The sequence below is a fragment of the Gorilla gorilla genome, chromosome 7 (genome assembly GCF_029281585.2).
Source record: "Gorilla gorilla gorilla isolate KB3781 chromosome 7, NHGRI_mGorGor1-v2.1_pri, whole genome shotgun sequence".
Classification (NCBI taxonomy): Eukaryota; Metazoa; Chordata; class Mammalia; order Primates; family Hominidae; genus Gorilla; species Gorilla gorilla.
This window is the reverse complement of record NC_073231.2, coordinates 50,071,475-50,096,828: the sequence shown is the minus strand read 5'-3', so window position 1 is coordinate 50,096,828 and position 25,354 is coordinate 50,071,475. Positions and strand designations below refer to the sequence as shown.

At 37.3% G+C, this 25,354-nt stretch overlaps 1 protein-coding gene across 9 annotated transcripts in view; it reads right to left on the bottom strand.

Moving 5' to 3' along the window:
• NCOA2 (nuclear receptor coactivator 2) overlaps positions 1-25,354 on the bottom strand; it is a 295,300-nt gene that overhangs the window by 186,049 nt on the left and 83,897 nt on the right. For 8 of the 9 annotated variants that reach the window (XM_031013759.3, XM_031013761.3, XM_063709220.1 and 5 more), the window contains exon 2: positions 1,482-1,538. The gene's annotated coding sequence lies outside the window, so the exon portion shown is untranslated. Of the gene's footprint in view, positions 1-360; positions 438-1,481; positions 1,539-25,354 lie in introns of those variants that run through there. The other variant, XM_055349623.2, reaches the window with a different exon arrangement.

Sequence of the window (25,354 nt, the reverse complement as noted above, 5' to 3'; positions counted from 1 at the left end):
CCAATCTAGAAACAAAAAACGAAATAAGTTACATTTTGTATCAAGTGGCAGGTAGTGGGAAAATATTAATTTATTTGGTTTGCAGCGATATAAACTGGACAACTTTCAAATCTACTTTGCTCTCTATAAATATACCACAAAACACATCTAATATGTTAACATGATCCAGTATGGAGACGAGAAGCTGCCACACTTCCTTCAGGTTTGTTCTTTACTTGATTGTAAGAACCTTCTGGGACAGTGACAAAATAAATGTGGAACTGGAAGAGTTATCTTCTTAATTCTACCCTGATTAAGCATATTTGGATACACAAAATATCTAATACAACTAATTTTTCATAACATTTAAGAGCTATATACCTTAAGTTCACAGTATAAATTAATTTCATTAAGCTTAAGAGTCTGGGCGCAGTGGCTCACGTCTGTAATCCAAGCACTTTGGGAGGCCGAGGCAGGCAGATCACTTGAGGTCAGGAGCTCAAGACCAGCCTGGCCAATATGGTGAAACCCCGTCTCTATTAAAAATACAAAAAAAATTAGTGGTGCATGGTGGTGGACACCTGTAATCCCAGCTACTCATGAGGCTGAGGCAGGAGAATCGCTTGAACCCATGAGGCGGAGGTTGCAGTGAGCCAAGATTGCACCACTGCACTCCAGCCTGGGTGAAAGAGCGAGATTCCATCTCAAAAACAAAAAATGAAATAAGCTTAAGAAACTATTTCTATTTGTATTTACAAAGTTCAGTGTCTCTGAATATAAATATATTCTTAATGTTTATTACCCAATAATTGCTTTAACAAACGTTTATTTAGTCTTTACTGTATACCAGGCACCATCCTAAGTGTTAGGGATGCTGTTTTGAACAAGATAGAAATGGTCCCGATGTTCATGAAGCTAGTAGGGAAAGTTGTAAAGAGTAAGTAAAAATATATCACATGATCATAAATATTGTGATAAAAATCAATTTCAGCTGTGTGATATGGAGTGCTTGAGAAGCTATTTTACACAGGTTGGACAAGAAAGGTTGGCTCATTGCATTTTATAACATCTACCCCTGTAAGTCTGAGATTTGCTGCTAAAATCTGTAGTAACTTTTCTTTTCTCCTCTTTTATGCTAGTTTGCTAAGAAATGAGAAATACTACCACTCAAATTTTTACATATAAAAATAAATATAAACATTTTGTCAGGCTATGAAATTAGAATAAACTGTAATCAACTCATCCAATAGGTATAATGTAAACTCATCCCAAATAGATATAATAACCACTGATAAACAGATATGAGCATTTTACCTTTAAATGTTATTTCCAATACATTTGTAAGGAACTTTCATAATAAAAATGAAATACAGACAAATATACAGTTTATTGTTTTTATTTAAAATCATCTTATTTACATATTTTCCTAAACTATATACAGAATTTTAAAATTTTAATTAAATATCAAAGTATCCAATATGAAGAATTCAACGTTAACTCACCTGTGCCTGTAAACAGTGCAGAAGATCTATAAGTGTGTAGCCAAATCCAAGAGAAATCTGTAATATAAACAAACAAATAAACGTGAATAAAATCTGCAGAATCCTGTTAAGATTCCTTAGAGCAGATGTGATTTTTATAACCGATTTTCTTTTTTTTTTTTTTTTGAGACGGAGTCTCGCTCTGTCGCCCAGGCTGGAGTGCAGTGGCGCGATCTTGGCTCACTGCAAGCTCCGCCTCCTGGGTTCACGCCATTCTCCTGCCTCAGCCTCCCGAGTAGCTGGGACTACAGGCGCCCGCCACCATGCCCGGCTAATTTTTAGTATTTTTAGTAGAGACGGGGTTTCACCGTGTTAGCCAGGATGGTCTCGATCTCCTGACCTCGTGATCCACCCGCCTCGGCCTCCCAAAGTGCTGGGATTACAGGCGTGAGCCACCGCGCCCGGCCTATAACCGATTTTCAAAGTAATACTTGTTAATTGCCATCAATACACAAGTAATATTCATTAATAACATCTCTTATTAAATCGCATGGTAAATCAAGAAGTAGACTTGCTGCATTACTTTTATTTGTACAAGGTAATGTAAAATATATAAGGCTGCATTTCATTGTGAATTATGAAGTGCCTACAAATTCTGAGTGGCCGTCCTTATACTTTAACTGCTTGTCTAACCACCAGCCTTCCCTATGAGACAAAAAGCTGAGTAAAAGCAGGAGGCCCTAGTGACCTACTCCCACACTGCATTCCTAGGGCTGTGTCCAGCACACTGTAACAGGCAGAAAATGTGTGCTGAATAAATAAAGTTCCCATGCTAATCTTAATTTACCATGATTTACAGTTTACCTATATGGAACCAAAAGGCCTGAATGACTAAATAATTTCTTATCTCAAGAATTATCTTTTATTTTCCCCCCTTCAGAGACAAAGTTTCATTCTGCTACCCACGCTGGAATGCAGTGGCACTATCACAGCTCACTGCAACCTCAAACTCGTAGGCTCAGGTGATCCTCCCGCCCCAGCCTCCCAAGTAGCTAGGACTACAGCCATGCGCCACCACACCCAGCTAATCTTTTATTTTTTGTAGTGGTAGGGTCTTGCTAAGTTGCCTGGCCTGGTCTCGAACTCCTAGCCTCAAGTGACCTTCCTGCCTTGGCCTTCCAAAATGCCAGGATTACAGGTGTGAACCACCATGCCCAGCCAAGGAAAGCCTTTATGGCAGTAAAAATGATGTTATAATAACCAAGATAATTTGCAAGAGAAAAGGTGAATAAGAAAAGGAAGAACTGAATATTTTCAATAATGAGGGCAACTGTTTGCAATGTTTCTTCAGAGTCTGTGTCTTTGTGAACAAAGTGCTTTGCTGTATATGAGCCTGCAGCTTTTCGTCTGATCCTTCCACTGCACCAATTAAGTTTGTTCCCAAGAAACACAATGAGGAATATGAAAACAAGAAGTATGTGCTTAAGGCATTTTATGTATATTAATATTTACTGCTTTTGTATATTTTATGGACTCAAGAAAAGTGGCTTGATTGCTACTAGTAACGATACTGAAAATGTATCTCTTTTTAAGAATAATTTTTAAAAAACATTAAACACTACTAGATTTAATCAGCTCCAAGGAATGTTTTTATAACTAAGCTACTAGATTTTTCTTCCTTCAGATGACATCCATCAGTAAGAATTTACAATTTGGATTATCAAAACTTAAAACATTACTAATTCCTTTAAGAGCCCTTTACTCGTTAAAACAGTAAATAGAATCCAATAGCACAAACAAGTTAACATCAATTTAATATCAAAATTACTATTTTTCTTGGACACTAGAAACATCTGATTTCATAATCTAAAAGGTCTACAGGGGAGAGAAACAGAAAAAGATGGCATTTTGATTTTTACCAAGACCTGGCCAGTCTTGAACTCATCATATATAATGAAATGCAGCTAGTGTATTAGTCAGAGATACTTCATGAAAAATGAACAAAAAGAATCTATATGCAAATAAGAAGTTATCACAGTAAATAAAATGAATGGATTCTACTCAAGTGGCAGTCAGTGAATAGTGTGCAATAAACTTAAGTAATAGGAGTCATCAATTCTTTCTAACACTACTGGGATAAATGTATCCATTACGCTGGCCCACTTAAGCCCGTTATAATTCTATACCAACAACTAATTTGCTCAAGGACATCATATTATATAACAATCATGAGCTGAAACTTGTGATAGTAGTAGGAATGATATTAAATGATTACTGTTGGCGCTATACTATTCAGTAAGCTTTTATTAATAAGCTACTGTAACATGAGGCAAAAGTGTCAATGCACCCATGCTAAAGAAAGATGTTAGCCGGGTGCGGTGGTTCACACCTGTAATCCCAGCACTTTGGGAGGCTGAGGCGGGTGGATCATGAAGTCAGGAGATCAAGACCATCCTGGCTAACACGGTGAAACCCTGTCTCTACTAAAATACTAAAAAATTAGCCGGCCGTGGTGGCAGGCGCCTGTAGTTCCAGCTACTTGGAGGCTGAGGCAGGAAAATGGCGTGAACCCGGGAGGCAGAGCTTGCAGTGAGCCGAGATCGCGCCACTATACTCCAGCCTGGGCGACAGAGGGAGACTCCAACTCAAAAAAAAAAAAAACCAGAAAGATGTTTAGGAGATATAAAGATACTAAAATTTCCAAACATCTAGATACCTTGGTGTAACATTTTAAACAAAAAGAATAAAATACTTCCATAGAAACAGAATTACAAACTTTTTAATAAGTTACTAAGAGAAACTAGTAGTCATTTAAAGCAAAAGTGGAGGTAATAAAAGCTCTATAATAAAGAAGCATCTCGTTACTGCTCTGTCCCGAGAGTTTTCACAAAGCCCCTCTAAGAATGTGTTTCAAGGGAAGGAGTAGGGATAATTTTGGGGATATCTGCAAAATAATTATCTGATAAAGGACACATATCTAGAATATATTACATAAGGAGCTAAATTATTTGATAAAGGGCATGTATCTAGAATACATAAAGATCTCTTACAACTTAATAATAGCACAAATAATTCAATTATTTTTAAATGGGCAACATATTCTGCAACTCACCATGAGATTTACAATAAGGAAAAGTACATGAAGAAATACTCAACATCATTAGTTATTAGGAAAATGGAAATTGAAACCACAATGAAATATTCTACACAACCAGTAAAATTATCTAAAATGTTGACAAGGATATGAAGAAATCAGAACCCCTTTTAATCCACTGCTGGTAGAAAATGCAATAGTACAGTCATTTGGGAAAACAGTTTGGAACTTTCTCACTACACAATGCAATTTTATCCCTGATGTTTTCATTTCTCTTGGGGAAGAGATATCCATACAAAGAGCTGAATGGAAATGTTCACAGCAGTTATTGTCCACAATAGCCAAAAATTGTAAACAATACAAATGTTTATCAAGGGATTTTCTTAAATGCTATACATCCATACAATGGAATACCACTCAATAAAGGGGAATGAATTATCAATATGTGAACAACACAGATGAACCTCAAAAACATTATGCTAAATGAAAGAAGACTGACACAAATACAACACACACTGTATTGTATGATCCCATTTATTTGAAATTTCTAGAAAAAGTAAAACTATAAAGACAGAAAGCAGGCTGATGGTTTCCAGTGTCAGGATATGGAAATGGAAACTGACTAAAAACGGACACAAGATAACTTTGTGGGGTGATAGAATTGTTCTAAAACTGAATTGTGTCCTAAAGAAAGATGAATAACAGACACAAGATATATGACTGTAAAAATGTACTGAAACTCCTGCTACTTAAAATGGGTGCATTTTATGGTCTGCAAATTATACTTCAATTTTTAAAATGCAAAAAAAATTTTAATGTTAAAAAATATTTTAGTGATTTTTCACAAATGCACCTGTGTGTCCTTGCTCTTTCTTGTGTGATAGCTACAGTTTCCGCGTCAGTAGGGATCTAAGGGTAAAGGTAGTTCTAGCTGCATATGGTGGTGTGAACACCTGCCAAGTAGAGCATCAACTAGCAGGTGGAGTAACACCTCACGAGTCTGAGGCAAAAAGCAGTCAGGACTGAATCTACACCACACATAAATAAGACAGCTGCCAGCATTAGAACCGTGTAGGTTAATGGCAGGGCGTGAGAGAGAACTGAAGAAGATATGCTCAATATTTCATTTTATTTATTTTTTAAGTGAATGGATAGAAACAGACCCAGAGGAAGCAATGGAAACTGGGAAGAAAATGAAATGACAGCTGTAATACTGGCTAAAAGAACATTTTAATTTATAACTACTACAATAAGAGATGTGCCATACTTTTTCTGGCTTAACAACAATGTAACAATAGCATCAATAGCATTTATTGAATGCTTATTCTGTGAGAGCACTGAGTAGAGAACTTTTTGTGTGTTACCTAATTTAACCTTCATAACAATCCTATGAGGGTAGGCCCTGCTACTATCATGTCCACCTTATAGATACAGAAACCTAACTGGGGAGTAAAGAGCTCTGTCTAAAGCCAGAGAGCTGATGAACTAGCAAAAGTCGGGGTTCTAACCCACAAGAGTCTGACTCTGGAGTTCATACATGATCTTACCCAGTAGGCTGTTACAGAAGGTCACTGTTTTGATAATGCTATTTTTGCCAACTTGATTTGCAAAAGCAAATGGCAGAAATGTGACCAACCTGAAAACTGCCTTCTTGAGGTTTCTGGTGTAGTACTAACAAGACCAACAAAGGGTATTCCCTACATCTTGCACCTTTGGCAGACACTATTATTAAATCCCGGCATTATTATTTTCTCAACCCAAATGTAGGCCTCACAATTTTCTCAAAGTTGCTACCAATCAAAGGATGCAATCACCAATAGAGCTGGTATGTAAATAAAGATATGTCTGTTGCAGGGCATGGTGGCTCCCGCCTGTATTCCCAACACTTTGGGAGGCTTGAGCAGGCATATCACTTGAGCCCAGGAGTTCGAAACCAGCTTGGGGCAACAAGGTGAAACCCCGTCTCCAAAAAGTACAAAAAAACTAGCTAGGCATGGTGGCGCATGTCTGTAGTCTCAGATACTCATGAGGCTGGGATGGGAGGATCACTTGAGCCTACAGATGTCAAGGCTGCAGTGAGTCGTGATCACGCCACTGCATTCCAGCCTAGGTGACAGAGTGAGACCCTTTCTCAAAAAAAAAAAAAAAGAAAGAAAGAAAGATATGTTTGTCAACTCAAAACAACCAAGTCAATTTTTTCATGGACAACTGAAAACATGGAACAAACAGGCTGTTGGAAAGAGATGACTAAACAAAAGGGCAGCCCAACAACTATCACACTTCATGTTTCAGGCCAGCCAGCACCACCTTAATCAAGCCAGCCAGACAGACTGGCAGGAAAAAAGAGAACGCACAGGGAACAGAAGAAAAAGCTAAGGAAGAACTGCTCAAATTACTTAAGATTTTTCAATAGTTCCAGCCAAGCACATGTGAATTTATACCCATAGTGTACACTCATAATATATGATTAATACAAAATTTATTTTTCCCTTTTTTTGCTTAAAAGCACAAACTCTCAAACATAAAAAACACCTTTAAGTCACCACAGGATACAACCCCAAGAAGAAAGTCATACTTTCACGACTTACCTTTGAAAACTATTTCAGATTATTGAACATGATATTGTTATTATACAAATATATTACATATATTTGTAATGCAAATGTGTCCTAATATATAGCCTTCATATGAATTTTAATAAAATAGTAAAATTCCAAAGTTTCACTGCAGAAGACTTAATAATATAAAGAATGAGGACTAGACATGCAAAGTAAAATTGTTCCCCAATAAGTTTGATGGTGCTAATAAGCATCTAGACCTCAGAAGAATAATTTATAAATTGACTGATTAACTTCTACATATACTGCAGACAAGCTCATGATTTCTTTCTCTGTTTAAAAGGCTATACCTCCACTGTAGACAATAACTCTTAACTAATGAAAATGTTTAAAGGTAATTTTCATTTTCCAAAGTCCTCTGTAAGGTCAACAGAATCATGGCAAAACTCCCTTAAAATAACATTTAGCCCTGATAACTTACAGGTAAACATTAACTAACCTCCTAATTATTCTTTCCAACTATTCATTTTGCCTATTAAGGTATACAAATTAATACAGATAAATTTTTAGGTTAATAAAACCAGTGCTTAAAGTTAACTGAAAGTCAATCTTAAGATGTTCTTTTGTTATTTTAACTCAGTTTAATAAAAAGCTCCTGAAAGTACAATTAGTCATAAGTTAAACAAGTAGAGATTTAGATATACAATTTAATAAATTTTCAACCTCACTAAATGTAAAAAAATTCATAGGCCATAATTATAACAGATATATAGAAAAAATATATCAGTTTAAAAATTCTTAAGCTACAGTTACATACACATCCACAATTTACATATATGACACAGTGAAAAATAATATATCCATCACACTCACGGATCTCATTATGCCCATTCCTTTCCATCTTGTCTCTTGCCTACCATGGTCAGAGGCAATACAATAAAGCAACTATAATAAAACAGCAACTCTGTAAAGACTAGTATTCTTGCCCAGAGATAGACCTAGACAACCAATTAATCTCATATCTGTAGTTGAATGTACAAAGTTCAAATTTGGAAAAGGATGAAAGATACTAAATTGGCAGCCCTTGACTTGAAAATAGCACTTGAATCCATAGAAATGGTTAAGATTTCTTTGGCAGAAAATATAAAGAAAGGAGGGTGGGAGACTGGAACTAAGTCTTGAGGAACTTCTACAGGTAAAAACTATGTAGAAAAGGAATTGACCAAGGAAAATGAGAAGAAATTACCTAAAAGACAAGAGGAAGACCAGCAAAGACAAGTACTATAAAATTCCAGAGGAGATAATTCCAAGAAGGAGAGGGTGGTCCCCATTGTTCAATGACACTGGAAATTAAGATTTCTACTTGATGTGGCAATCAGAAATTACTGGTGCCCTTTATAAGGACAGTTTCAATGGAGAGATAAAGATATAAATCAGGCTAAAGAAGGTTGAAGTGTTGACATGTGAAAAGGAAATAAGAATTTGGATACGGCATGTACAAATGATTGCTGTCATTATCTTATACTAAAATTTATCTTCTCCTCTAGACTGTGAGCTGTTTGAGGGCAAGGATGAGGTTGCATCCATCTTTGAGTAAGACAATAACCTGCTGCTGGACTAGTAAGACAATAACCTGCTGCTGGACTAGTAATTTTTAAACAACTGCAGAAGTCCTAGGGCTTTTATTAGGGTGCTTTGCCAAAAAACTGACAACAGTCTTTAACAGAATTACGGGGGGGGGGGGGAGATAAGTTATTGGGCAGAAATTAATCTTTCTTAAACAGAAGTAAAAGGCTCAGGGATAGTTCCCCACCAAGACTAGAGCATGCCACCCTAACAACCAATCCACCCCCACCTCAAGTAAAAAGGCCCCAACACACTATAAGTAGAATTTTTATTGTTTTTCTCCCAATAGTGTGGATAATTTTTAGATTATAAACTCCCCTCAGAAATTCATCTTCTCCTTAGCTTTTTTCCCCTAATTACTGTTGCAACGACCATTCTGACACAACTGAGCCTAGAATCATTCCTTTTATATCCCTTGGGTACAATACAGACGAGCCTATAAAACACTTCAAGATTCTGTATAATATACAGTCATGCACTGCATAACAACATTTGTCAATGACACACTGCATATCCCATGGTGGTCCTGTAATATTATAATACCATATTTTTACTGCACTTTTTTATATTGAGACGTTTATATACACAAATATTTCCCATTGTGTTACAACTGCCCACAGTATTCAGTATAGTAACATGCTACACAGGTTTGTAGCCTAGAAACAATGGGTTACACCAGATAGCCTAGGTATGTAGCAGGCTAGACCATCTAGGTTTGTGTAAGTACACTCTTGCCTAATGATGCAATACTCAGAATGCATCTAAGTGATGCGTGACTGTATGCATATTTTTTTTTTTTTTAGACAAGTCTCGCACTGTTGCCCAGGCTGGAGTGCAGTGGCGTGACCTCGGCTCACTGCAACACCTGCCTCCCAGGTTCAAGCAATTCTCTGCTTCAGCCTCCTGAGTGGCTAGGATTACAGGTGCCCGCCACCATGCCCGGCTAATTTTTTTGTTTTTTGTTTTTTTTTTTAGTAGAGACAGGGTTTCACCATCTTGGCCAGACTGGTCTTGAACTCCTGAGCTCATGATCCACCCATCTTGGCCTCCCAAGGTGCTGGGATTACAGGTGTGAGCCACCGTGCCTGGCAACTATATGCATAATATCTTAAGACTATGGGTAAGAAAAGAAAGTGGACCAGAAGTAACTAGCTTTTTTTTTTTTTTTTTTTTTGAGACAGGGTCTTGCTCTATTGCTCAGGCTGCAGTGCTGTGGTGCAATCACAGCTCACTGCAGCCTCGACCTCCTGGGCTCAGTTGATCTACCCATGTCGGCCTCCTGAGTAGCTAGGACTATAGGCATGCACCACCACACCTGGCTGATTTTCATTTATTTATTCATTCTTTTTTTTTTTTTTTTTTTTTTTTTGTAGAGATGGGGTTTTGCTATGTTGCTCAGGCTGGACTTGGAACTCCTGGCCTCAAGTGATCTTCCCACCTAGGCCTCCCAAAGTGCTGGTTTTACAGGCGTGACCCACCACCCCAGCCAACATTAACATTATATATGTATCTACAAAGGGCAGCGGCAGTCTTTAACTTCCAACACCTAAAGTACCCTCAAAGACAGCCTCAGAGGAACCAGCACAAACTTGCCACCAAAGGCACCCTTCCCCAAATGATGGTCACTGTCAATTCTCACCTCCTACAGAGAGGTCAAATCTATCAACAGAACATGACCGCATTAAGATATAATCACTATTTTGATACAATAAAGGGAACATTAATTTTTTAAAATGCACATAAAGCATGTACGAGGGCAGGAGAGGAGGTGTCTCCTTAAAAAGGAAGACAGTAAGGTAACACAATTTATCTAAAGTCAAAAAACTTACAACGGACCCGGATGTCAAATCCAGGACTGCCCGAGCACAGGACCTGTATTTTTACTGCTCTGCCTGCCTACTAGGCAGCACCGACCCACCAAAACAAAGGATAGCAAGCACCAAATGAACAGTATTTTAAAAAGAAAAAAATTTGAAAACAGCTCACAAGTGTGTATAATAGGTATTCATAGCCATAATGTTTTAATCAAACAAAAATAAGTTTATTTTCTTTGACTCAAATTATAATTATGTATTATGCGATTAAGTCTGTCAATATTTTACAGAGTTGTAGAAAGAATGTAGCATTCCAAAAGCTAGCACCAGACTAAGAGAAAAGCTTTGCAACTCACTGTGTAGGACAGTGAATAACTTTACCTGTGGAGTAGTTAGTACCTAGCCACATTTTAATCAACTTTCTGTATTTTACTGAGTCATCCCATGGATCCAAATATCACTCAGAAGAAATGTTATCAGAAAACAGATTTCATCAGAAATGTGGCCCTACTGTGTGAGACTATATAGAGTTTTTTGTCTTCCTAAAAAACTAAAAATGGGATTTTTCATTTTACTAGGTGCCTAGGTTCTAACAAAAACATTGAGGAATACTGGAGAAAACTGGATCCTATATAGAGTTTTTTGTCTTCCTAAAAAACTAAAAATGGGATTTTTCATTTTACTAGGTGCCTAGGTTCTAACAAAAACATTGAGGAATACTGGAGAAAACTGGATCCTATGGCAACAGTACCATTTAGGGAAAAAATTGAGATCTAGAGCAAACTTAGAAATCACGTTTCAACTACTGAGTTTCACAGATGGAAATCTGGGGCTCAAAGAGATTAGTACCTCTACTGATGACAGGACTTCTCCCAGTCATCATAACTGAGTTTCTATGAACCCAGGAACAAATATATCATTAAAACTTGGGCCTCACTATCCTATCTTAACCAATTGCTATTCAACCTCCACGTCACAGAAGGGCACTATGTACACAGAAAGGTGTGAAAGGGCCTTCTAACTTAGTTGTGAAGCTAGAATTTATTGATAACATATCTAACATACAAAACATAAATAAAAATGGATAGATCATGAGATGAGCATTCCAACACCCTAAGCATACAGAATAACAGGAGCTACCTTTTGTTATGAAACAGATGCCAGTTCCCCTGCTATAAATTTTACATGCTGGTCGGGCTCAGTGGCTTATGTCTGTAATCCCAGCACTTCAGGAGGCTGAGGCAGGAGGATTACTGAACTCAGGAGCTCAAGATGAGCCTGGGCAACAAGGCGAAACGTCGTCTCTACAAAAAAATACAAAAATTAGCCAGGTGTGGTGGCGTGTGCCTGCAGTCCCAGCTACTTGAGGGGCTGAGGCTGGAGGATTGCTTGAGCCTGGGAGGTTGAAGCTGCAGTGAGCTATGTTTGTGCCATCACACTCCAGCCTGGGTGACAGAGCAAGACCACGTCTCTTAAAAATCCATTTTGCAGATGACGAAACTAAGAGAAGTTAAGCAATTTACTCAAGTTAAAGCAAGAGGAAGAAATACCAACTGAATCCAGGTCGTTCTGAATTCAAGGTCTCCACTCTCCCAGGTTGCTTCTATTACTGCTTCTTCTGCCAGGCTCCCTTCTCTGCAATTCTTGCTCTACCCAACTCCTTATTCCCTCAAAGAAAAGGATTTGATATCAAGAAGACACTTTCTAAAAGCCAGCCTTACACAAGCAGTCACAAGCACCAACTTAACAATGAGTTACCCAAAAAGGTTTCGCTAACAAGATTATTCAGTTATTGGCTGTTGTACCTACATAAGCAAAAAAAAAAAAAAAAATAGAAGAAATAATACAATATTGCAGGATAAAAGACAGTGAAGAAAAAAAAAATTTAAGGCTGTGACAAAATGAGAACTTTACTTGACACAAGGAATTTCATTAGAAAAGAAGACAATTCTGAAACCTAAGGTGGGAGACAGCTAGGAAAACAATCTATTGTGGCTCAATTTTTCTTCAAACTGGGGGTCCCAGAGACCAAGAATGTACATAAATGTCCATAAAACATCCACGAAATTTTCTAATTTCATGCTTTCATTTTGATGAAAATCTGAAATTACTTAACATATGGATATGCTGAATCATGTGGACGACCATTATATAACTGATAACTTATTGCCATTTAATTTCAGGACTTCCATTTGTGCTTACATTTGTGTTAAAGATGAGTATTTTAATTTCTTTGAAGTCAAATCTTGAGAGGGAAAGTTTTCTATGAATTCAGTAAAGAAAATTCATGTGGAGTATTTGAAACATCTTCACACAGCTACTAGCAGTACATGCTGAACTCAATGTAACCTGAGCTCAGCAGATTATACACAGCAATTTTGTTACAGCCAAATACACTTGCATGGTAGTGCTAATTTAAATCTTATCGATTTGGTAGTTTTGTTTATATTTAGTTAGTAAATCTATTTTTGTTTTATAGGTCTTAATTAAACTAAAATCTTCTGTATTGAAAAGGAATCTAGTAACATACTAAACTGGCTGCTTTTCATAGGAGCCATTAACCAAGTTAACATTCCCAATTATTTACATAATAAATATGGCCATAAAATGTAGATTTTAAGAATCATTCATGTACAGGTTTTGTTTACCAAAAATTTCACTGACAAATCAAAGGCCCTACCAGTGGTACCCAAAATATGTCTCTGAACTGTAACTAAAGAACAAAGTCTTTTAAAACTAAAAGAAAAAATGTAATCCTTTTTTATAAAGCTAAATTTCAGTAAATGTGAAGAATCTGACTTTATTATAGATTATGAGCTTACTGTTTCATGGGGCTAAATTTTCCTTTTATTTTCTGAAATGGTGATGCTAGTAAGTGGTCATTTTCTTTTTCATATAATGACTTGACAAAATTGAAATTGTGGCACTCCTATGCCAGTTTGCAGATTTGGGAAAAATTTTTAAATAGAAACATGAAATCATAATCTGGGTACCACTGGCCTACAAGTTATCTACTATGAAATGGGGTGTGTGTGTGTGTGTATCTGTGAGTGTATTTATACATATATATATGTGTGTGTGTATAAATATATATATATATATATATAAAACATGTATATACATACACATAACAGATATAGATACACAGTTATAGGTATTCTCCTCTGGGAATTTCTATTCCATGGGGGAAATTCATTTGTAGCATGAACTCCCAATTGGGAAGTTCTTATTTCTATCAAAAGGAATCTAACACCCCTCTTTCTAGCCCATCTAGGACAAAGAGCACTCTAGGCAGTCAGGCCACAAACTACAGCATGGAGAGAAAAGAGGAGCTATTACCATTTGATATCTAAACACTTGGAAATAGTTATTTTGCTAGACATCCTAGAATAAACCACAGCCTAATAGTGTTAATAATAATAATGACAAGACAACAAAAACTCTGAACAGAAACTGTGAAGATTAAAGACAGCAATAAACTCTTTGCTGCTACTCTCATTGAGAACTGAAGTGTAACCGCCCTTCCCCTGAAGCTGGGGTTGCCTTAATGACTGGCTTGACCAAGAGAATATAGCAGCAGCAGTATTCTGGAACTTCTGAGCCTTGATGCTTCAGCCTGGGACTCCTGAAACCCTCGATCTTAGCATTCTGAGCTACTACGTATGTATGACTGCCTTGAGGCTGCCATACTATGAAGAAGCCCAAGCTGGCCATGTGGAAAAGCCATATGAAAAAAGAGAATTAAATGCCCAGCCAGGCCCCATCTATTATAGCCCCTGACAGTTCCTGGTCTTCCCAACTAAGACTCCAGATACAGAAGAGACAAACCATCCCTATTGTGCCCTGTCCAAATTCCTAACCCACAGAATTATGAGCTATATTAATAATAAATTATTGTTTTAAACAATAGATCACCAGAACAAAAATGAATCGCCTTTCATAAATAGTAATAAGGACTTTAAAAAAAAAAAAAAAGAAACATCTCGGGCAGACAAGCTGGAAACCAGAATGGCAACAAACACAAAAAAGGATTACGATGCTTAAGGATAAATAAAAATTCATTAATTCATTTACCCAACAAAGATTTATATACAAGGGATATATAAACAGGGATATATAAAGGCTCTGGGAATATAATGGTTTAAAAAAACAAAAAAAGTCCTACCTTCAAGGAACTTACAAGAAAACATTATGTATCATAGTGGTATCTTTCTATATACAGTACTTAAATTTTTTTTTTTTTTCCCCCACAAAAATTGCTAGCTTTGGCCAAGCGCAGTAGCAAACACCTGTAATCCCAACACTTTGGGAGGTCGACATGGGAGGATTGCTTGAACCTAGGAGTTCCAGACCAGCATGGGCAACATAGTGAGACACCATCTCTACCAGAAATAAACAAGAAATTAGCTGAGTGTGGTGGTGCACATCTGTGGTACCAGCTACTCAGGAGGCTGAGGCAGGAGGATCGTTTGAGCCCAGGAGATTGAGGATGCAGTGAGCAGTGATCACGCCATTGCACTCCAGCATGGAGACAGAGCAAGACCCTGTCTCGAAAACAAACAAACAAACAAACAAAAAACCGAAACCAAACAAAAAATAGCTAGCTTTTTATGGACATAACCAACAATTCAGATCAAATCAAAACACAGGCCAGGCGCAGTGGCTCATACCTGTAACCCAGCACTTTGGGAGGCCAAGGAGGGAGGACTGCTTGAGGCCGGGAGTTCGAGACCAGCAAGACCAGCAAGGGGCCAAGATGGTGAAACTCTGTCTCTCCTAAAAATACAAAAATTAGCTAGGTATGGTGCGAGGGGTGCCTGTAATCCCAGCTTCTTGGGAGGCTGAAGCACAAGAATTGCTTGAATCTAGGAGGCAGAGGTTGCAGTGAGCCAAGATCACACCACTGCACTCCAGCCTGGGTGACAGAGCAAGACTCTGTCTTCCCAAAAAAAAAAAAATCTCACAGAGTGACCGAGAGTTTGAGTTCCTCTATGAGAAGGAAGTGAAGATTGAATCAAAATCCCACAAAAAGTTATTTGTAGTTTGTAGTATCTAAACACACTTTAGTTAACTATAGTATATAATAAAATGTTTGGGTTCTGATTTCAGACCATAAATTCAAGGCATGCGTAACGAATTCTTTTTATTTTTTTCTTCATAAAGTATCAGGTTAAAATATCTTTTAAAGATACGCTTACAAATGTACATAGCAGACTTTTCTATTTTACTACAGTCAAGATTCTAGGGCCTAAAATGGGTAAAGCAAGTAAGGTCAGTAGTAAGCTGTTGTTTTAACAAGATTTATTTCTGTCTAGGTGTGCTACAATTCAAACAAACACACTGACTATTCCAGGGACTAAAATAATTTTTAACTGCTCCTTTTATTAAAGCATAGACAATTTAACCTTTCATAATATCATCCTCAGGGCTCTAAAATTATTCACACCTTTCTATTTGTAGCATTTCTCTATTCAAATTTCATACAATGCCAAAAAGAACACAAATAGAGAAAATTATTCTACATGGTATTTTTAAATAAAAGAAAATGTCTGATATCACATTGTAAAAGAACAACGCAGTAAATAACTATGTTTATGGTCTCTTAGGCAAAAGACCGTAGTATGTCTTAAAATCATTAGCACCTAGCACAATGTCTCGGTAGTAGATTCTCAGCAATTGTCTGTTGACTGATAACACATTTATTTCCTAGTTTTTTTTTAAGTGTGGCCAAGAAAAATAAGCAATGCTATTTTTTATCCCAGTAATATTTGAGGCAAAGAAAAAAAAATGTTTTCAAAAGAGGTCACAAAGAAACATACCTGCCCTTTTCATTTTCTCTTGAAAATATTTTAAAAGGAATAGGGTGGGGGAAAGTGGTAACAAGTGCTATGTGCTCTAAATGTCAGTATCGCACAGATGACAATGACGCAGTAACAGAATTATAAACTAACTTGTATTTTCTTCTCTCTCATAATTTCAGTTTTAGCACATTACATAGTAATTTGTCAGAATTTCTTTTTTAAAATATGATGCAAAAAAGAAAAAAATTATCACTGCTAAAAAGCAACTTATTAATTTTTTACCCAAAACACAGTATAAAAGTCGTAACAGTGTACTGCACAAGAACATCATCAGGATCTTTAAAATAACAATACTAACATTCCATTATAAAAAGTTGCAATATCTGGGAAGAAGATACTGAAGAATGTCTTACTTAACAGACAGCTCATTGTTCTCTTCTAGACTCGTCTAGAGACTGACCAAGGCATCAAAACATGCGTCAGAAGACCTGGCCATCTTCCTGGATCTCTGTGAGACCCAAGGCCAATCACTTAACATTTCTAGTCCTCAGTTTCCTCAGTGACAAAAGGAGAGAGTGGCACAATTGTCCCTAAATCCTGTTTAGGACTAAAAAAATTCTACCATCCTCAAATAAAGAGCCATTAGTCTAAACAAGCTTTTAAGGCATCCACATCTTCTATTTGCTTAATTAAGGTACAATTATTTCCTTAATCTTGCACTAAACACTTTTCAAGTTTCAAATGCCTAGAGAGAGACTACTTTCTTATTTTATCTTTACAACAACTCTGTGAGGTATGTTGACCCTGTAATTTTGATGTGCATTAGGAAAATGCCAAAAGGGAGGCTGAGTGAGGTGACGTGGTTTGATTAAAGTCACTTAGCCAAGAAAAACCTGGAAATCAGATCTTCTGACTCTAGCTCAGTGCTCACGCAAGAGATTTCCAGAAACAAGCCACTTTTAAATCCACAAGAACTACAAGGAAGGGGAAAAAATGGTGTTTATTTTTAAATGAATATACTGTTTCTTTAAATCCAATGTCATAGTCTTAAATTCCCTAAAACAGTACAATTTTAGGCCTTTATATCTCAAAATTATTTTCAAGACTCCTGGAACAAGAAAATCCCAGTGGCTTAACACATTATCAAAATATTACCATCTATCAGGATTTCCTAAATCAATGTATCTTTCTTGGGGAAAAAGGGGGTCTGTATGAAATTAAGATTTGGAATAGCTGTAGATTAATAATGCACATAAGGTCTTTAGTTTAAGCTAGCATTTCACAAATTTGCTGATTGATATATACTTCAGACTTTTTATAAAATACCAACGGTCATTCTAAATATAATTTTTCCTTATTTCTCTAACATCCACATTTTCATCTTTTCTGAAAAGGTAAATTATCTTACAATTTGTACATTTAACATGACAGTGTCCCTTTTTTCATTTCCTGAAAAGCTGTTGACCCAATATTGTACTTCGTAATCAACAGCAACTTGGAATAGAGAACTATGGTAAAAAATCTTCTCGTAATCTTAAAGTGTACTCTCGTGACACAAATGACATGACATCATATTAAAAGGTCTCCTTCTCAGCTAAATCACATACCCAGAACTGATACTGAAAAATCTGGGGAGACTTCAATTCAGATGAAATGTACACTTTAAATACATATTAGCAAAGACAGGTAATTGGGGGAAAATGTACATCAGAGAAATAACATTTGAATCCATCTTAAACTATTATAGAGATCTGTATCTAAAATTGGGAACAAACATTTACAGGTAAAGGGGAAGATAAATTACTTAATCACTGAGCCCATTAACCTACTTGTAACATGGAAGTAACTATTAATATAAGTGTGGTTTTTGCCCTATTTATAAAATAGCAAATGATGAGGCAAAGGCTAATTAGCTAATCTGAATTTATCTTGTGCTCATGATTTTATAACACTAGATATATCTATTTATTCCCAAAGGGATTAGGCATTTCTAACCCTTCCTCTAGGCAACGATGAGTTCCCTAATAACCAAACAAGTTTCTTTTTACTTCTAACTAATAATGTTTAGCAAGTCCAAAAATACTTTCAAATGCTTTTGAAAATGTAAGGCAGCTTAGAAATGAGCTGTTTTTAGTAATGGTATTTTAGAAGTGGTATAACTTACCACTTCAGGCAAAGAGGTATGACTTGTCACTGGTAATAGTGGTAACTCGGGAAGCTGAAAAGAGTTATTTTGAGAAAAGAAGAAATTGCGGGCTCTAGTCTCAAACTTCACCCTTCACCTCATATATATGAAATGTTATGCTTCTGTAATTCACAAATCAAATTTCTGTTTAAAACTGGAAGAATTAACAACAGAGTAAGTTATATATTTACTTTTAAGGTACACACACGAAAAAATTTTTAGGAATAGAAGTACTCAGTGTTGGCTAAAAGATTTTAGATATTTCAGTCACTTTCTAATCCTTAAAATGTTTATACAAGTTTCTCCCCACTTCCTCCACCATCCCCCTGTTATATCCATTTTATAATTCAGAAGCTGATCTGTTAACCAGGCCATAAACAGAGAGTAAACTTCAAAAACAACTGCTGGCCGGGTGAGGCGGCTCACGCCTGTAATCCCAGCACTTTGGGAGGCTGAGGAGGGCGGATCATGAGGTCAGGAGATGAAGACCATCCTGGCTACGGTGAAACCCCGTCCCTACTAAAAAAAAATATATATATATACAAAAAATTGGCTTGGCATGATGGCGGGCGCCTATAGTCCCAGCTACTCGGGAGGCTGAGGTAGGAGAATGGTGTGAACCTGGGAGGCAGAGCTTGCAGTGAGCCGAGATCACGCCACTGCACTCCAGCCTGGGCGACAGAGTGAGACTCCGTCTCAAAAAAAAAAAAAAAAAAGCAACTGCCTTGTCCACAAATAAATGAGTAAGTCATATTTTAAAATAAAGTACAGAATGCCACAAAGACTCATAAAGGCATCAAAGTACAGTATGCTTCACCAACCTATATTATCCTATTTCTATCTATGGAGTAAAATTATATAAAGTGACCTCTCTGCAAGTAAGTTTAGACTCCAAATGCTAGATTAAGGAATTAAGTCTAAACTACTTAAAAAAAACAATAACAAACAGCATATTTTGGAAGGTCACATTTAAAAAATTGAACTACCATCTCCAGTGCCTAAATTCCATGATGTAATAAGCCTGTATGATGGATATAACAAGAAATTTACACTCTGCAGATTGTTAAACTAGAACAAAATCCCTGAAACATTGAAAAGTGAGGGTTTTGAAATGTTTTTTAAATATGAAACCAAGCAGCATTCATTTCCTAAATGTAAAATATAATTTAAAAAATAATGAAAAGGATTGTTATTTAAGCATTCCAAAATTGTTTTTCAGCAACTGCTATGCTTTTTTAGAATATTAAAACTGTATTATTGTATGTGTGAACAAGACTGTTGTCTTTCTCAGTTATATAATGAATTGAGAATTGAACCATGTTTCCTAAGGCCTACAAGAGAAACGCAAGTGTGCTATGTAATCAATGCTTTCTAGTAGACATTTCATTGAACTTATTCATTTTATCTAGCAGGAAAGCAGAAATGATAAACGCTGATGTGGGTTGACACCACTCACTCCTACATATCTGAGCCTTTTCATTTATTTGAGCGTCCTAAATCTCCAACATGTTCAATAAAATACTGGAAGGTAAAGAAGTTTTGGCGAGCTAAGGAAGGCAATGCACTGTGCCTCACAATCACTTTTTGCCTATGTCTTACAGAAATCAGGTAAGATACTTGACACTGATTATAAAGGGATGATCATCTAGCTTGTTGATGATACTGATGATACAAAAGTCATTCTATGTTTGATTTCTTCCTCTTTTCTTTCAGGTGTCTTTTTGGGCATTCAACACCTCTAAGAAAAAGAAAGAATTGAGAAAATGAGGTAAAATTCCAACCTATGAAATTTCATTTCCAGCAAAAACACTTAAAAAACAAAACAAACAGAATAACCTCTTAGAGACCCAAAAGAAAATACATTAAAACACTAAAAGTGGTTGTGTATGGATGACGCCATTATGGATAGATTCTTTCATGTCCACGCCTTCTAAATTATAACCATACTATTAATACTTATATTTAATACCAAAACAATAAAAGCATTATTGGGAAAGTAAGTTAAATGATTCCAAACATTTTAACTACCCTGACCTTATACTACACAAGACAAAGGGGAAGTCGCCTATAAAACTTGACACTACAAACAAATACAAAAGTATCTCTTGCTTATTCTTTTCTTCACTATCTGTGTTAACAAAGGGAAAAGGAATAAAGGAAAAGAAAGCCATGAGGACACACTCACAAACCAAAACCACAAGAAAAATAATCTAAAACCAGACTGCAGGAGGCAGGAGGAAGGTACCATTCTCTATAAGAAGTGATTTTGCAACACTAATAGCAAACCCACATTCCTGCCACAAGCCTCATCCACAACCTAATGCTTTCAAACAGGCCACACAGCTGGAGGCCCTGAGAGCCTTCCAGAGAGGAACCAAGATAGAGAAATCAGGAGGGCTGAGGACTGAATTGAGCCCTAATCTGATTCCAATGAAACACTGCCCTGCTAGGGTATAATATTATGGTAGGCAGGAGTTAATAGATGACGGAACTTCTAAAGAAAATTCCTAAAGGAACATTGCTTTGAATGTGAGCCTCTTCCGTTAATGATGAAACAGCTGAAGTATTGCAGTACATGCTTTCTAGGGAGAGTCATCCGCACGATGCATAAGGTAAGGAAAATGCAGCATCACCTTCAGAAACAATACAGAGGGTATGCCTAGACGAAAAATCTGCTCTCAGTAAATAAACTATGTTTGTGTGAACATTAAGAGTCTCGTTTCCTCTCGAGTCAAAGCACCATATGGCTGAAAGCAAAGTCTTATTAGATTTGGAGACTGAACTGCTTTATGAGGGCTCAAGCTTGTTCAATGAGCTGTTTTAAAGGCACCATGTTTTTACCAAGTCCTGGGAGTGTCCCTCATGATACTACCTCAACCAACTCCAAGAAGCCAGACACCTTCCTATACAAATGCCAAACACTTCATCTCAATCCCGATAGAACTCTCTAAAACAGCACTCTGGTTTTGTTTCCAGATCATTCAAGAAATTACTCATTCAGATCCAGCAATCCCACTTCTGGGTATTGTTAAACAAAAATTATGGGAGGCCATTGTTTTGGACTGAGCTCCTACACTAGGTCCCAACAGACCAGACCAAACCAAACTGGAATTAGTCATGCTATGCCACATAACCAAACCGAAACTTCAAGGTAGGAGATAGATCCCAAAACAGATCCGTTTTTTTTCTGAAAATGGGAGATTAGTCTTCCTGAGCCAGTGTAATAAGGAAGTCCCCTGTGCTTTAACCCTTACCAGAAAGTAACCGAAGTAACCTGATGTTAAATAAAATAAAAGCCAATCAAATCTATAACTAAACTTCTTGTAATTTTGTCTTTTGGTAGTTCTGGTGTCCAACAGTGGGACCTGAAAAACACTGTTGATGACGCCCGAGACCCACGGGGAATGCAGGAGAGGTGCTGCCCACCTCTTTTAAAGTCCCGTCTTCCTCACACTGTTCAGAAGGTTGTAAGTTCCTCACGGTTCAGACTCTGATCTCTACGTGGAGCCCCTGGATAGTTTTGGCTTTTGAACTCAGGGTTAGTTTGTGCTATAAGAGAGCACGTGAACTCTTGAGGTTTGCAGTGGCTAGCAAGAGCTACAGTTTTAAAGGCAATGTACCGCGGTTGCAATGAGTGGCTATTATCGTAGAGGATGTGATCTCCAGCTTTCAGAATTCACAAAAATTTGGATTCTATCCTCTTTGTTTCTTTTTCTTGTGTGCTTTGGTAGAGGGAAATCACTAGTCAAGGGGATCCCAGTGCCAAAAGTCACAACTTGACTGGTGGACCCGGTTCAAGCACTTAAGAGCTGTTAGATTAACCAGACATGAAAAAATAAGACTGTCGTGAGAGGATAAACTGGACACAAAACACAGCAGTGCCACCACCTTCAGGAAGTATCTGCACAAGAAGGCACACCAAAAGCATTGCACAACCCAACACTGTGGCATTTCCCTCTTAGGCTTTTACCTCAGATTTGAGAGATCCAATATTCAACATAAAAAATGAGATCCTTAATTTCTAAAGAACTAAGTACTCCACCTTCTGGATAAACCTGTCTTTTATATGAGTAAGTGTTAGGTCCCAGAAGCTACAAAATACTGACAAAAATGGCAAAATCACAACAAAGATAATTTAGAATTACAATGGCCATTACATGGAGCATTTCAGATAAACAACACTGCACTTTAAGAAGTCCATTTAAAAATAAGGAGTCCTAATTTAGGCCAACCCAGGGGCATCTATTGGTATATAGAAGCTTCTAAAAAGATTTCAGGCCAGCACAGTGGCTCATACCTGTAATCTAAACGCTTTGGGAGGCCAAGGCAGGAGGACTGCTTGAGGCCAGGAATTCGAGGCTGCAGTGAGCTATGTTCATGTCACTGTATTCCAGCCTGGGTGACAGAGTGAGACCCTGTCTCTAAAAAACAAAAAAAATGAAGTTTTCAAAAAAAATTGTTTATTGCCACTTTTAAGACACTTTACAAAAGGAAAATGAAACACTTAAAACTAGGTGACAAAAAAATTCAAGTTGCAGGCCATTTCACTTAGTTACTACCTCACCACAAAAACAAAGGAACATTGGGAAAGTCTTATAAAAGTTAGGCCCTCAGGTCAAGCCGGTTTGCTTCTTTTTCAGAGCTTTCCATGCTGAGTGCAGTCATAATGCTTAATCAGCCCTATTTGTTAATGTGCCCCACCTGGAACTCAATAAGCCAGTGAAGAAACAGAAGCTAAACTGAAAAGCCACCTAACAAAATTTGTTTCCAAAATACGCCTTTCTGGCATTCAGGCGGTTATTTTGAATAGGTTTCTGAATGTTCTCCTAAGCTCATCTGTGTACTTCCTTGTAAAATTCTGCAGTGAATTCCTATGGCTTTTTGTTGCCTCAGCATATCTTTTGAATCCTCCTCTGTGGCTCCCTAACTGACACACCTGAACCTAATTCTCCTCCTGCTCAGTGCTCTTAAAAAGTGGCTGGCCAGGCATGGTGGCTCATGCCTGTAATCCCAGCACTTTGGGAGGCAAGGAGGGCAGATCACTTAAGCCCAGGAGTTTGAGGTGAGCCTGGGCAACTCGGCAAAATCCCATCTCTACAAAAAATACCAAAAAAATTAGCTGGGCTTAGTGGCGCATGCCTGTAGTCCCAGCTACTCGGGAGGCTGTGGGAGGATCATTTGAGCCCAGGAGGTTGAGGTTGCCGTTAACCGTAATCACCACTGCCCTCCAGACTAGGTGACAGAGACCCTGTCTCAAAAGAAAAACAAGGGGGGGGGGGGCGCTATCCAATAGGCCCATCAGGGCAGGACTACAGTTTATAGCCACTCCCCAGGCAGAAATCTCAAGACCAAGTCATAGGAAAATACACTGTATCCAGTTTTAGCAGAAAATGGGTGTTTTGTCCACCCAGATGAGCTCTGGAGATATTCAGACCTAAATTTTAGTCCACAGTCTCTATACCATTGACCTCTGACAAAAGGCAATGTGCCCTAAGCTCTTTCTTGAAAAAAAACTTCCATTTTTTCCCAGTGCCTTTGAGAAGTAAACTTTCCACATTAACATTCACACCTTTCGAAGTACAAATTTAGGGTTGCCTAGCTAACAACTGACTAGAGCAATAAAACGGGAAAGATGGATAATCTGAAACAGGGAGAGAAACTATTGGGAAACTGGCATCTGTACATTTGTGTATGTCTATTATGCATGTTATATACCTTGGGTGATGTTTCTGAAATTTATAAAGAGCTCTATTTAGGCCAGCCATGGTGGCTAACACCTGTAATCCCAATGCTTTAGGAGGCTGAGGTGGGCAGGTCCCTTGAGCCCAAGGGTTCGACACCAGCCTGAGCAACATGGTGAAACCCTGACTCTACAAAAAATACAAAAATTTGCCAGGCATGGTGGTGTAGGACCATGGTCTCAGCTACCTGGGAGGCTGAGGTGGGAGGATCACCTGAGCCCAGGACGTGGAGGTTACAGTGAGCCGTGATGACACCACTGCACACTAGCATAGCCAACAGAGACCCTGTCTCAAAAATAAATAAATAAATAAATAAATAAAAGCTCTATTTAGCTGGCTTTTAAAAAGTGATGCTTAAATAAATATTCTCTCAGAAAACAGAAACTAATGTCTTTTACTTCAGGTGATCTGAGATAATCTTTGGTAAATAAAGCTAGTTTTAAAATTATTGTTAAAATAAAAACGTTTTCGGAATTGCTAGCATCAATTATAATGCAAGCATACTTTCTTTAAACCTAGTTTTACTAGTCAAACAGGCTTGTTATCTCCTAGATATTTAAGACCTTAAAACTATAAATCCAACCTTATTGCAGAATACTCATGAAAATAAATTGCTTGATACATGTCAGACATGGAGGTAAAAGGAAGAGGGAAAAACCAAGTTTAAGTTATTGGTTTCTTTGCTTCTGTGATATTTTTGTTAACTGTCCGATTTGTCAAAAAATATGATGATGGGTAGGCTTGTTTTCCATGAGCAATTCAAACATAACTATTAACAATGAATAAAGTAGGTGAATGTGAATAGTATAAATGTTTATAAATTCACTTTTCAAAATTTTAAAATTCCTTTGCAGTAATGTGAAATCTTAAATAGATATTCATGAAATGTCTGCCTCATTTCTATGTAAGTTAAAATGCTCAAACATTAATTGCTGAATACAAGTTTAAAGTATATGTATTTTGACATCTTGTTTTTATATGGAAGCTATATATCTGAGTCTGTTAAAGAAAACATGAAGAAACTGCATTATGAGAAAAAGTGTTCTAAAAATTTTGAAACAGTGCTCATCTACAA